The following is a 12,153-nucleotide window of genomic DNA, read 5'->3' as shown; positions in this document are numbered from 1 at the left end:
ACTCTAGAGATTGACAGACCTGAGTTTTTGAGTATCACCTCTCCCATGCCACAGCTCTGTGACCTTGGGACAGTCACTTGACTTCTCTGAGCCCTAGTTTCTTCAGCACAGTGGAGAAAATAACTTGGCCTGGCTAGCACGTTGTGAGGCTCCAAAGAGATAATGCATGTGAAAGCAGTTAGCAGAGCGCCTGACAAAAGTAAATGTTCGATTAAAGGGGCTGCAGTTGTCACCGTTCTTGTGAAAACACATTTTGATTTGGGCCTTTAAGGATGCTTCTGGAATGTTCTTAGGTGGGGAGGACGTTGTGAGGTGGGAACAAGGATAGAATGTGCAGAAGAACGCAATGGCCCCATTTCCAGTGGGCCCACCCTGGAGCCAGGAGGACCTGGGGGATGCAGTTAAAGACTTGCCCGAGTAGGCTCAGTAAGGTCTGGGGAGGCGGGAGACTAAGAGGCGCCTCCGCTCCAAGATGGAGGGGGGCTGTGGCCAGGATGCATCCTCCACAGGAGGTCTTGGCTCTCCTGCCATGCGGCCCACCCCACCCGCCACCCTCCTGGGTAGGAGTCTTTCTCCCAGGCCCATATTTGCACAAATGCCTGCCTCACTGCTCACTCCAGAGCCCCAGCCAAGAGGCACTATTTTAAGCTCCCTGGACGGGAACACTGTTGGTGGGAACAGACCCAGCCAGCAAGCTCCCAGTTCTCAAAAAAGGGAAAGGCCTGGGTGAACAGGCGGCCCCTGAGATGCGCTGAGGGGCAGCCACGTCCTCAGGATCCTCTGCCCAGGCCAGGTGCCAATGCTTCCTCCCCTGCTGGGGGCAGTCAAGGGAATGGGAGTTGGGGCAGGACTCTAAGAGGTGGGCTTGTGCTCTGGGACTGGGTGTCTGCCCAGCAGCCAGCCTTGAAGACACCAAGTTCGCATTTCCGAATTACAGATGAACTCTACTCCGACCCCGGACCTCATCTCTTGTTAGCACTCGGCACCCACAGACCCTCGAGCTGGGGGATGTCTTGTGTAGCTCCTACCTGCGTAGGATCTCCGTTTAAAACATCTTAGCAGGACACCTTCGTAGCAGCGAGATGATTTCTCTCTGAGGACGCACATCATATTCTCTAAAGCTCTCATGGTTGAAAATAATAATTATAATTATGAAAGTTTTCTCTTTCATTTTGCGGCAGTCGCCTCCTACAATGCAATATGGTGTAGTGGGAGATGGCTGCCTTCAGAAATGGTCGGACGCTCGCCCGGCCCCTCAGATGTGGCCACATCCTCTCCACCTAACATCAGAAAGACCCAGTAACTTTCTAGGGTGGTTTCAGTGGATTCATCATAAAAATTATGATTTGCCGGGATGTCTGGGTGGCTCAGTCAGTTAAGCGGCTGCCTTCAGCTCAGGTCATGATCTCAGGGTCCTAGGATCAAGCCCCACATCGGGCTCCTTGCTGGGATTCTGCTTCTCCCTCTCCCCCTGCCTGCCACTCTATTTGTGCGCTCTCTCTCTCTCTCACACACACACACTTTCTCATATAAATAAAATAAATTTTAAAATAAATATTTTTAAAAATTATGATTTTCCTGGCCTACAATTGTTACTTAATATTTGGCGAATTTTGGCTGTTTTTATTGTCATTTGGTTGGTTTTGTGTGTGCCTATGTCTTGTGTATGGTATTTTTGTGGGTGTGTATGCTATATTTGCTTTTTGATGGTGAAAAAACAGTATAGACTAATATTTAAAGCATGGGCTTTGAACCAGAGTGACCTGAACCCCTAGCCCTGGTACACAACAGCTGGGTTCCCTTGGGCAAGTGATTTAACTACTCTGAGCCTGTGTGTGTCCTCCTGGAAACGAGGGGGGTTAACAAGATAATGCAGGTAACGTACCTGGCCCAGCGTCGTGCTCAGTGAACTGCCCCGCTATCATTCTGTTGTATATTCTGTTATTCTTTGTTCTTGCTTCGTCCATTTCACAAAGAACAATTCCGGTCAGCTCTTCTAGAACTTTTTAACTGTCAGAGTCCCAGTCATAAAATGAACTTCCCTGGGAAAAAGTGAGCTCCCCATCGGCAGAGTTGTTTTTAGTAGAGGGCCAAAGACCCGTTGGGAGTGGTATGAAGGAGATTTAAGAAGAGGAGAAGGTGGGGGGGTGCTTGGCTGGCTCAGTCAGTAGACTGTGCAACTCTTGATCTCATGGTCATAAGCCCCAGCCCCACACTGGGGCAAGGAGTCTACTTAAAAAAAAAATAAAATAAAAAGTGGAAAGGCCTGGGCTTGTTGATTTTTAGAAGTTCCCCTCCAGCCCTGAGAGGTCTGAGTCTCCTATGTCCAAGGCCCCGGGTTCCCAGGTGGGGTTGTCCTGCCTGCCTCCGCTTGTCCAGACCTGGAACAGGAAGGAGCCCGAAGAGGCCTGTGAGAAATACGGACTAAACAGCCTGTCCCCGGGGGCAGACAGAGGCGCCGGGCCCCCTGCCCACCAGCACATCCTCCCCTCACGTCCCAGGGGATGTTTATCCTTTTGGTCAGAGTTTATAGGACGTCTGGACTTACAAGATCCAGAGTCCTGACTTTTCCCTGAAAGCTGTCAGGCCCTCCTCCTGCGGGTTGGGGCTGTGTCTGTTTTGGGTGGGAGGCCCCATCCTCCAGCAGAAGCAGGAAAAGCATACAGCATGAGAAATGTTCTCTTCAGACCCCCAGGACCCAGAGCTGGTAGCGGAAGAAGGCTTGGGGGGAGGTGGGAAAGAAAGAGGTTGGTGTCTCCTGGCTGTTTATACAAGAGGAATCCTCCAGGGGACGCAGGGTGGAGAGGGGAATTCCTTCATAGCTTAAGGTCAAAGGCCTGCTCCCCAAACACAGCTGAAGGGCATGGTACTTATCAGAGTCTGTCTCACATACTGGCTTCTGTCACTGGCTCAAAGAGCCATGTTTTCATTGTGTTTGTTTCGGTGTCTGTGTGAGTGCGACTTTGTGGATGGGCTCGTACATGTGCATGTTCTGGAGTCATCAAGTGGGAGCCCCCTGCAGACTGTGAATGTGGCCTACTCACCCACATGCTTCTCAGGGCCTGATTCAGGAGCCTGAGGGCAGCTGTGACCAGGGCAGGACTTACGGAGGCACAAGAGGAACTCCGAGAGCTCCCCAGTACCCACCACTTTGGGGAACAGGCGGTGAGGCCTGTCCCACTGCCCTTCAGCAAGCAAGGAGCCTTACTGGCTGTAGCCAAGGCCTCTGTCCCCAGCCTGCCTCCCCACCCAGAAACCAGCCTCAGAAATGTACAGGCTCCTAGGGCTCCTGCAGAAGGAGGTCTGAACCTCCCGTCTGTATGGTAGGAACCTATTCCTGAGGATAATGAGAAACTGCCCCAGGTGGGAGTTTGAATATTGTGCCCAGGATGCTCTAGAAGTTTCTATGAGCTGTGACCTTACAGTAGGGGCCGTAAGGAGCCTTGAGAGTCCTTGAAGAGGGTCCACTCCCTTCTTGACAAATACGTAATGTGGCAGACACCGTGCTCAGCACTGGGCATATAGCGCTGAACAGCCAAGACGGTTCCCGAGCTCATGTTCTGAAAGAGGATGGTGGATACAACAATACTGAGATTTCAGGACCAGGCTAAGGGACTGTGTCTGGGTGCCCCTCCTCTCAGTCTCCTATACCTCCTGCATCTGCGAGCGTGGCTGGAGCCCATGACCTCAGCTCTCAGAGCATGTGGAAGAAGTTACAAGGTCTCCAAAATGTAACATCTTGCCAAATTTCTGTTGAAAGTTCGGTTCTCATAAAAATTGTATTTGTGAGGGAAGAAGAAATGGCTGGTGGGGAATCCAACCACGTCCAAAGTCTGGTTCCCAGGAAAGAAGCCTTCCTAACTGTTCTAATGTTAGAAGAGAATGTCAAGGGGCACCTGGCTGGCTCAATCAGAAGAGAGTGCGACTCTTGATCTCAGGGTCATGAGTTCAAGTCCCATGTTGGGTATAGAGCTTACTAGAAAAATAAGTAAATTTAAAAAAAAATGTTTTTAAGACAAATTATTAACATAAACCCAAGGCCAGGTTTCTGGCCCCAGGAGGTGGTGGTGATGCAGCCTTAGGATCCAGTCAGAAGCTGCCGATAATTGCCTGGTGGTAAGAGTGATAGCTTTTGTGTGTAAATAGTACTCTCCAGTTTACAAAGCCCTTTATATCCTTGACTTTATTTATTCCCTTGTATCAACCCCATGTTAATATAAAGATTTTTATAGAAGAGGAAACTAAGGCCCAGGGAAGGGAAGCATAGAGAAAAAAGGCAGAGCTTAGGATGAAGGCCTGGATCCCCAAGGCCACTTTTGACCACCAGCCTAACCTTTGCCCCAATTTAGGGCATGAGCTTTGGAACAAGGCAGTGGTTAGAGGTGGGCCCCCCAGGTCAGTAGGAGTATACACAGAGCACCAAAGTCCACCCAAATTCTCTCTGACGTGGCTAGGCTGTGCTCTGAGAAGAAGCCTACCTTGAAGGGAGATGTGTCTGGTGAGAGGGCTTAGTGCCAGGCAGACATGTTTTCTGAGTCAGCTCCGGAGAGAATTCTAGGGTGGGGCTGACCCCAGTCTCTCTCTCTCCCAGTCGGGCGCTCTTGGAAAAACTGGAATTGTTTGGCTCCTCAGTCTGGTGATTACATAGCTATGTCCACAGTGTTTGTCTTCCATATTGGGATTCCATTGCATTCTATCCCATTATCTCAACCCCAGGCCTAGCTCTGACACTATCTTTCCAGAATTCCCTACAAACCTTAGCATGTTTTAGACTGTTTCTTCAAACCTCAGGATCAGCAGGATTTTTACAGTCCTTTTGCTGGCTTCTCAAGGATACTCCTAGCAAATGTTCCCAAGTCTCTTATTAGGCTTTGCTTGATTTAAATGTCAAACCCCCGCCCCGCTCCCTCCATCTGCTGATGGCAAATTTGTTCTTTGAGAACATACAGAACAAAGCTGCTCCTTCTGCCCTATGACAAGCAGTGTCAGTCAGGATATGCCACATTGTGCTACAGTAACAAGCAACCCTCAGACCTTGGAGGCTCACTCCAGCAAATGTGTCCTTCTCGCCTCTGTCACAAGTTCCACGTAGGCTGTCAGAGTGTGCTCTGCTCTTCAGAATCTCTCAGTGACCCAGAGCAATGGACGCTTCCACAAGTACCCCAACAGGATCAGAGGTTTGGAGGCCATGCATTGACAGGAGTCAAGAATAGGTTCTGGAGTCTTTGCAACCATTTATTTTCTTCCAGCACATTCTTTCCTAAGTGTCAGTTTCTTTTCTTTTCTTTTTTTTTTTTTTTTTGAGATTTTATTTATTTATTTGACAGAGAAAGAGCACAACAGGGGGAAGGGCAGGCAGAGGAAGAAACAGGCTCCCCGCTGAGCAGGGAACCCGACTGGGGGTCCATTCGAGGACCCTGGGATCATGACCTGAGCCAGAGGAAGACGCTTAACCAACTGAGCCACCCAGGTGCCCCTAAGTGTCAGTTTCTTATCTGTAAAATAAAGACAATGATAAAACTCCTACCTCACAGATTTGCTGTGAGGTTAACTGAGAGGATGGATGTAAGCCTTCAGCATGGAGTCTGGTTCATGGCAAGAACTCCAAGAATGTCAGCTGTTATGACGTTACCGTAATAAGTTGTTAACTTACTAGTGGCTACCATCTCCAGACAGTGCAACCCCTGTTCTTTCTACTGTTCCCCATCTTGGCCAGTGTGAATTCCTTGGAAGAGTTGAAGAGTTCTTTTTCCTTCCACAGGTCATTTTCACATTTTTTGTCATGCATTTCACTTCCTGAGGGAGGAGCTTGAGGGTTCAAAGCTGAGGCAGAAAAGGTATATCTACAAGTCTTGCCAATCCCAAACTAGATTTATTCTCTTCCCAAGGTTCATTATACCAAGACCTTTTGGAAAGTCCAGAGAAGGGAGGTCAAATTCGGAGATGAATCCTTGCTTCAGATAAAACCCAATGGTGGAGAGACATGGAAATCAAACCGTAGACTATCCAAGTTAGAAGAGATGTAGAATAAGCAAGTCTCGTCAGCTCCTCCTCTCTTTTATAGATGGGGAAACACAAGTTCAGAGACGGAAGAAGACTGACACAAGGTCACACAGCCATTCAGTGTCAGAGTTGAGTTCTGAACCCACTGCCCTGAGTCCCAGTCTTGGGCCTTAATGCACACCACAGAACAGGACGAGGGGACAACATTCCTCACTGCTGGGATGGAGGGGTGATGAGCGTAGAATCTCCTTGGAATTACGGCTTGTCCTCATTTCATGGAGTTGTGCTCCAGCAGAGCTGTGAAGTTAACTTTATAAACATTACCTTATTAAGGCTTCTTGAAAACCCAAAGTCACAGCTCCTCTGGGTCATGGGACTTGCGTTGAGCATCCAGTGAACAAACAAAGGGTAACGTTACATTTTTCACTTCGTTTAGGAAACCTGGCTTCTAATTATAGGATTTGTTTAACAGTCCTGAATGGTTTACGAAGGCTTGGATCAGCCTCTGCCCGGAGGAGTGTCAGCCGGGGAGACAGAGGCAGGGTGGAGGCCAGGAGGCAGGGAGAGGCCTCAGTGGCAGAGGGAGAGATGACAAGCAAGGTCAATTTAAGCCAAGGCCTAGGGGCATTAATTTTTCCCTAATCCCCCCAGCCAGGTTGCTCCCAGTTGAAAATTATCTCCAATAACCATTACCATAACACTTTCATACAGGGACTACGAATATGAATGAGCTCAAGGGCAAGCAGGTGGAACAGGGGTCCCATTACTGTTGGGTGCTCTGTCAAACTGAACCCCTGCAACAGCAGGTCATTCTTAGCACTCTTAGCCGGGGGACAAGGGCTAGAGGCTGGCTTGAGCTCCTTGCTTATATGAATAAATAACCTTTCAGTAAGTTATTTTTTTAAATAAATCTTTATAAATTTGGTAAAATACTATTATATGAATATATTTATTCCCTTAACACAGATAGAAATTAGCAAAGATAGAGGTAAAAGAGAAGTCCCTCATGTTATATATAACTAATAATATAATATAATATAATATGTAACTAGGTCCCTCTGATTAAGCTCACCATCTAAGGAGGCAAGGGGGTTATCTAAGGAGGTTCTGGGGGTGGGGAAAGGGAAAGTCCCCCCACCACTAATGCAGCCCAAGTCGGGGTACAGGGATCTTGCCATGCTGCTACCAGGCCAAGACACGAAACGTCCAGCCCACCTACCATATAGACACACTTTCCTCCTCACTCAGGCCTCCATTGCAAGCGCAGCCCAGGCCCCCACCAAGCAGGAAACCCCCCAAACCCTCACCTTGCCCAAATGTCTCAGTGCCTTAGTTCTGAGTTAGCACACGTGCTCATGCGCGTGCATGTGTGTGAGCGCGCACCCACACACACACCCCTTTCTAAGTCCCCTGGACAGCCCAGGCCTGTGCTTTCTTAAAGCTAGATTCATGGTTGGGTGCCTGGGTGGCTCAGAGGGTTAAGCTCAGGTCATGATCTTTGGCCTTTGGCTCAGGTCATGATCTCAGGGTCCTGGGATCGAGTCCCGTGTCGGGCTCTCTGCTCAGCAGGGAGCCTGCTTCCTCCTCTCTCTCTGTGCCCGCCTCTCTGCCTACTTGTGATCTCTATCTGTCAAATAAAATAAATAAAATCTTACCAAAAAAGCTAGGTTCATGGTTTCCACCATGGAGAGTCATTCAAAGCTCAGGGAAAATATTAGAGTCTTCTATTTTTACTTCTCTCTCCTCTCATTTCTGTTTTTTATTTCTAAGAGAATATGATATATTCATAAAATAGTAATTCACAGAATTTATAGATATTTATCTTTAAAGAACAACTTACTTGAGGTGCACCTGGGCGGCTCTGTCAGTTAAGCACCCAACTCTTGATTTCAGCTCAGGTCATGATCTCAGGGTCATGAGATTGAGCCCGGCATCGGGCTCCCAGCTCAGCAGGGAGTCTACTTCACATTCTCTCTCCCCCTCTCCCTCTGCCATTCTCCCTGTGCTCTCTCACTTGCTGTCTCTTTCTCTCTCTGAAATAAGTAAATAAATCTTTGAAAAATGACTTATAAAATAAAATACATTTATTTTTTTTTAAACTGTTGTTTACTTCTAGGGTATTATGATAAAAAATGTTGAGTTGCCCTGGACCCAGACCTGGAACTTAGTGCTCCTCAACTCTGGGTAGAGTAAGGGGACCCCCAGCCTCCAGGATTTTGACTCCTGCTTGCTCTTCTGAGTTGAGAAACAAAAGTACCTCTCATTCTTTCCGATTTTTCCACATTCTGAGCAGCTTAAACATTTAGACACACGAAGATAGCAAGTAAATAGTAAATTCATCCTTTTTAAAAAGATTTTATTTATTTATTTATTTGACAGAGAGAGAGAGAGATCACAAGTAGGCAGAGGTGGGCAGAGAGAGAGGGGGAAGCAGGCTCCTCATTGAGCAGAGAGCCCGATGCAGGGCTCGATCCCAGGACCCTGAGATCATGACCTGAGCTGAAGGAAGAGGCTTAACCCACTGAGCTACCCAGGCACCACTAAATTCATTATTAAACTATAGTAAATCCTGGATTCAAACCCAGGTCCAATGGGTTCCAGAGCTGTGCTGGTTTCCAAACACTGTGGTGTGACAGAGTTGAATGACATAGAGTTGTCCCTACTTCCAGCCCCTCACTCAGTACTTTTGCACAGAATAACCATCAGACACATTTACAGAACACTTAACAGCATGACCCAGCCCTGTGGGACTTGCTGTTGGTCATATGGGGTCAACAGCATGAAAGGAGCAGAGGGCCAGTCCACCGTCTATGTCTCCTAATGTCCCCTTAGTCAGCCCACCACCTCTGGGGTCCTGTTGGTGTGGGAGAGCTCAGGCTTTGCTTCTTCGTACATCCCCTCCCAGAGGCAGGAAGTTCCCTGAGGCAATGCTGGGGGGCAGGAAGCACCTCCTTGGGAGGCTGCTCTCTAGACCCCAGGTTTACTCCTCTGCAAAGTGAGGCAAAAAGTCCCACCTGTCTGCTTGCCTTGGGGATCTTTGGGAGGATCCACAGAGTACAGGACAGAGTCGGGGGCAGGGGCTGTTGGGGGCAGGTGGTCTGGTAAAAAATAGTGCTGGGGAAGGAGTATTGTTCCAATGGTCTCAGACCCCAGTGAGCTGGGTCCAGCATCTCTACTGTCCAAGTCAAAAGATGAGCTGGTGATGGACCAGCAGCAGGGAAGCACCCCCACCACCACCACCATCACCAAACACTTCAGGAGTACCTCCTTTCTCATGTACCCCAGAAACCAAGGTCAAATTGCTTACGCATGCCCTTTCAAAACAGGAAGGCAAGGGAAGGAGACACTGCAGTTCTAGCGGACTGAGAACAACAGGCAGACAGGGGGACACCACCCAGTCTTAGAGGTGCTGAGAATGTCAGTCACTGGGCGCATCAGCCAAGTCCATGTCCACTGTCACTTTTCTTTTTTCTTTGTATAGATTTTATTTATTTATTTGATAGAAGGAGAGCACAAGTAGGCAGAGCAGCAGACCAAGGAGCAGGCAGAGGGAGAGGAGAAGCAGGCTCCCTGCTGAGCAGAGCCCAATGTGGGGCTCGATCCCAGGACCCTGGGATCATGACCTGAGCCAAAGGCAGACACTTAACTGACTGAACCACCCAGGCACCACAGTGTCACTTCTCTTTAATGTCTAGATCCAGTGGCTTCAGCCCCCTCCCCACATTTCTGGCAGGTGTAGGGAATTCTCCCTCATCCACTGAGTGCTAGGGGCACTTAAGTTCCTCCCAAATTAGTCCTCACTTGGCACACCTGCTTCTCCAAGGCACCGGCTCCTAACTTTAGCTCCTGTCCACACACACACACACACACACGCACGCACACACACACCGGCGCCCATTCCTTAGTCACCTGAGCACCATTCCTGGAAATGCAAGGCTGCAATGGTAAGCAGGCCTTTCACTGAACTGTTTGGGAGGGGGGGCAACTGACAGGGTTCACACACCTCACCCCTGGCTTTTCAAGCCCCTGTGTCACTGTCATTACCCCAGGGACTTCTCACCGGCCCTGTCTCTCCTCGGGTTCCAGATTTCACCCCCTTGGGAGCTGGCCCTGAGCTCCTCCCCAGGGTCCCATACTCCCCTACCCCGACCCCAGGCTATCTGCAGGAAGGACAGACCAGTTACCGCTTCTATGGGGGGCATGGGGGACTCGAGCAATATGTGGGAACCACCAACACATAAGACCTTGGCTCAACCACAGCTCCTCTAGGCCTTCTTGTGACAGAGAATCCCCCCCACCACGCAAAAACACCCCGCTCTTTGCAGCATTGTTGATGCTATCAAAGGACTGCAAACCTTCAAAAGGCTCAGCCCTACATTCACACAGGACTAATGGCCTGCAGCAGGGCCCATCCACGAAGTGCCCCTCTCCAGCCATTGAAAAAACAAGGCAGCCCTCTCTATAACAATAGGCTGCAGTATCCGAGATACGATTAAGGAAAGGAAAGCAGGTACCCAGCAGTGTGAATAGTGTGCTCCTATGTGTATACAATATGCTAGCTTGCTAGCATCTGCATAGACCATTGCCACTGCGATGAGCAAAACCCAGTAACAGATTTGCTCTGGGGAGGGAAGCTGGGGGGTGGGGTGAGAAGGTGGGCTTGGGAGGGCACTTACATTTTATGATATGCCATCTAGAGCTTTCTGATGGTCATGGCGTGCAGATATCCCCTATTCAAACACTAAATACTGGTTACTGCGGATGTGTGTCCTTTTGCCCCCTCCCTCACCTCTGGGCTGGGCCCCAGGGGTGTGGCCTTCAGGAACCAGGGAAGCCACCTGAAGTGAGTCAGGTCTCACCCAGCAGAGGGAGGAGCAGCCCCAACCAGCACATGTCATTCTTTCCCCCTTCCCTACCTCCATAGCAAATTGTCCAAGCCCTTTACTGTGCGAAGAGAAAACCTGAGGCCCAGCTTGGGAAAGTCGTGTGGCCAGTGCCACCCAGTAAGTCAGCCTCCGTGCAGTTCTGAACCCAGCCCCAGTGCCTTTGTTCATGCTGTTCCTTCTGTTCCAAATGCCCTTTCCTGTTTTCACTCTTCCAGTCCAATGGCCTGCTTCCGAGAAGCTCCCCAGATTCCCAGACCAGCTATGACCTTCAAGCGTGCCTTGTGCACAGCCCTGTCCAAATTCCCTGTCTTCTCCATTGGCCAGTGTGAGCTTCTTGAGAGCCCCAGGCCTGGCCCAGTGCGAAGCCCAGCATGGGAGTTTAGTGCTGATGACCTGGATGAATGAGTAAAAGCCCATAAGAATGCTTTCATTCATCCCTCTTCTGAAATCCTCCCGTGCTTCACCGAGACCTCTCCTACCACTCAGCAGCATGTCCTCTACAGCATCATTATTTCTGGGCACATTCGCAGCACCCGTCTGTTGCCAGCACACCATGAAAGTGCACGTACAAGTTGTGTCTTCTTTCCACAATGTCAGCTTTATTCAGTCATAAAGCAAGGTTAGCACAATGATAAGCAGGTTAGGATTCCAAACTCAGTGACATTCCACTATGTAGTGACATTCCACTATGTGTTTAACTTGGCTTTTTACACGTTACACAAAACAAAACACGATCCAAAGTCTCGCAACAGACAAGATGCAACAAGGAAGTTAACGAACCGGATGGGAAGTCAGCCTGTGAGTGCACGGCAGGAATGAGGCCTCCATCTGCCCAGGGCAGCTCTCAGCGCGTGCTGCTTACTATGTCTGAGCAGTGGAGGATCTCGGGTCTGCTCAGACCTCAACTGGGCAGAGCCCTTGGCGGCAGCTGCTTTTTTGATGTGGTCAGATGTGAAAGGGTCAGCATGACTGAATAAAGCTGACATTGTGGAAAGAAGACACAACTTGAACGTCTAATAGTTTGCTGCAAAAATTCTTCCTTTTTAAAATGATTCAATCAGTGTTGAGCCTTTGCAGACCTCCCCTGGTTCTGAGGGTCAGAGGTTCTGAGTGTGGTCAGCCTGTGCTGGTTTTGGCATATCCGGTTTTAGCTACAACGCCCTTGGCTGCTTGGGTCACTGCTTGACGTAAGTGACTCCATCTTGCTCTGTACTCCACCTTTCTTGCTCGATTCCTCCCTTCCTCCCTTTTCCAGGATCCATCC

This window comes from Mustela nivalis (genome assembly GCF_964662115.1).
Source record: "Mustela nivalis genome assembly, chromosome: 3".
Lineage (NCBI taxonomy): Eukaryota > Metazoa > Chordata > Mammalia > Carnivora > Mustelidae > Mustela > Mustela nivalis.
The sequence above is the reverse complement of the archived record's forward strand: the minus strand, read 5'-3'. Positions refer to the sequence as shown.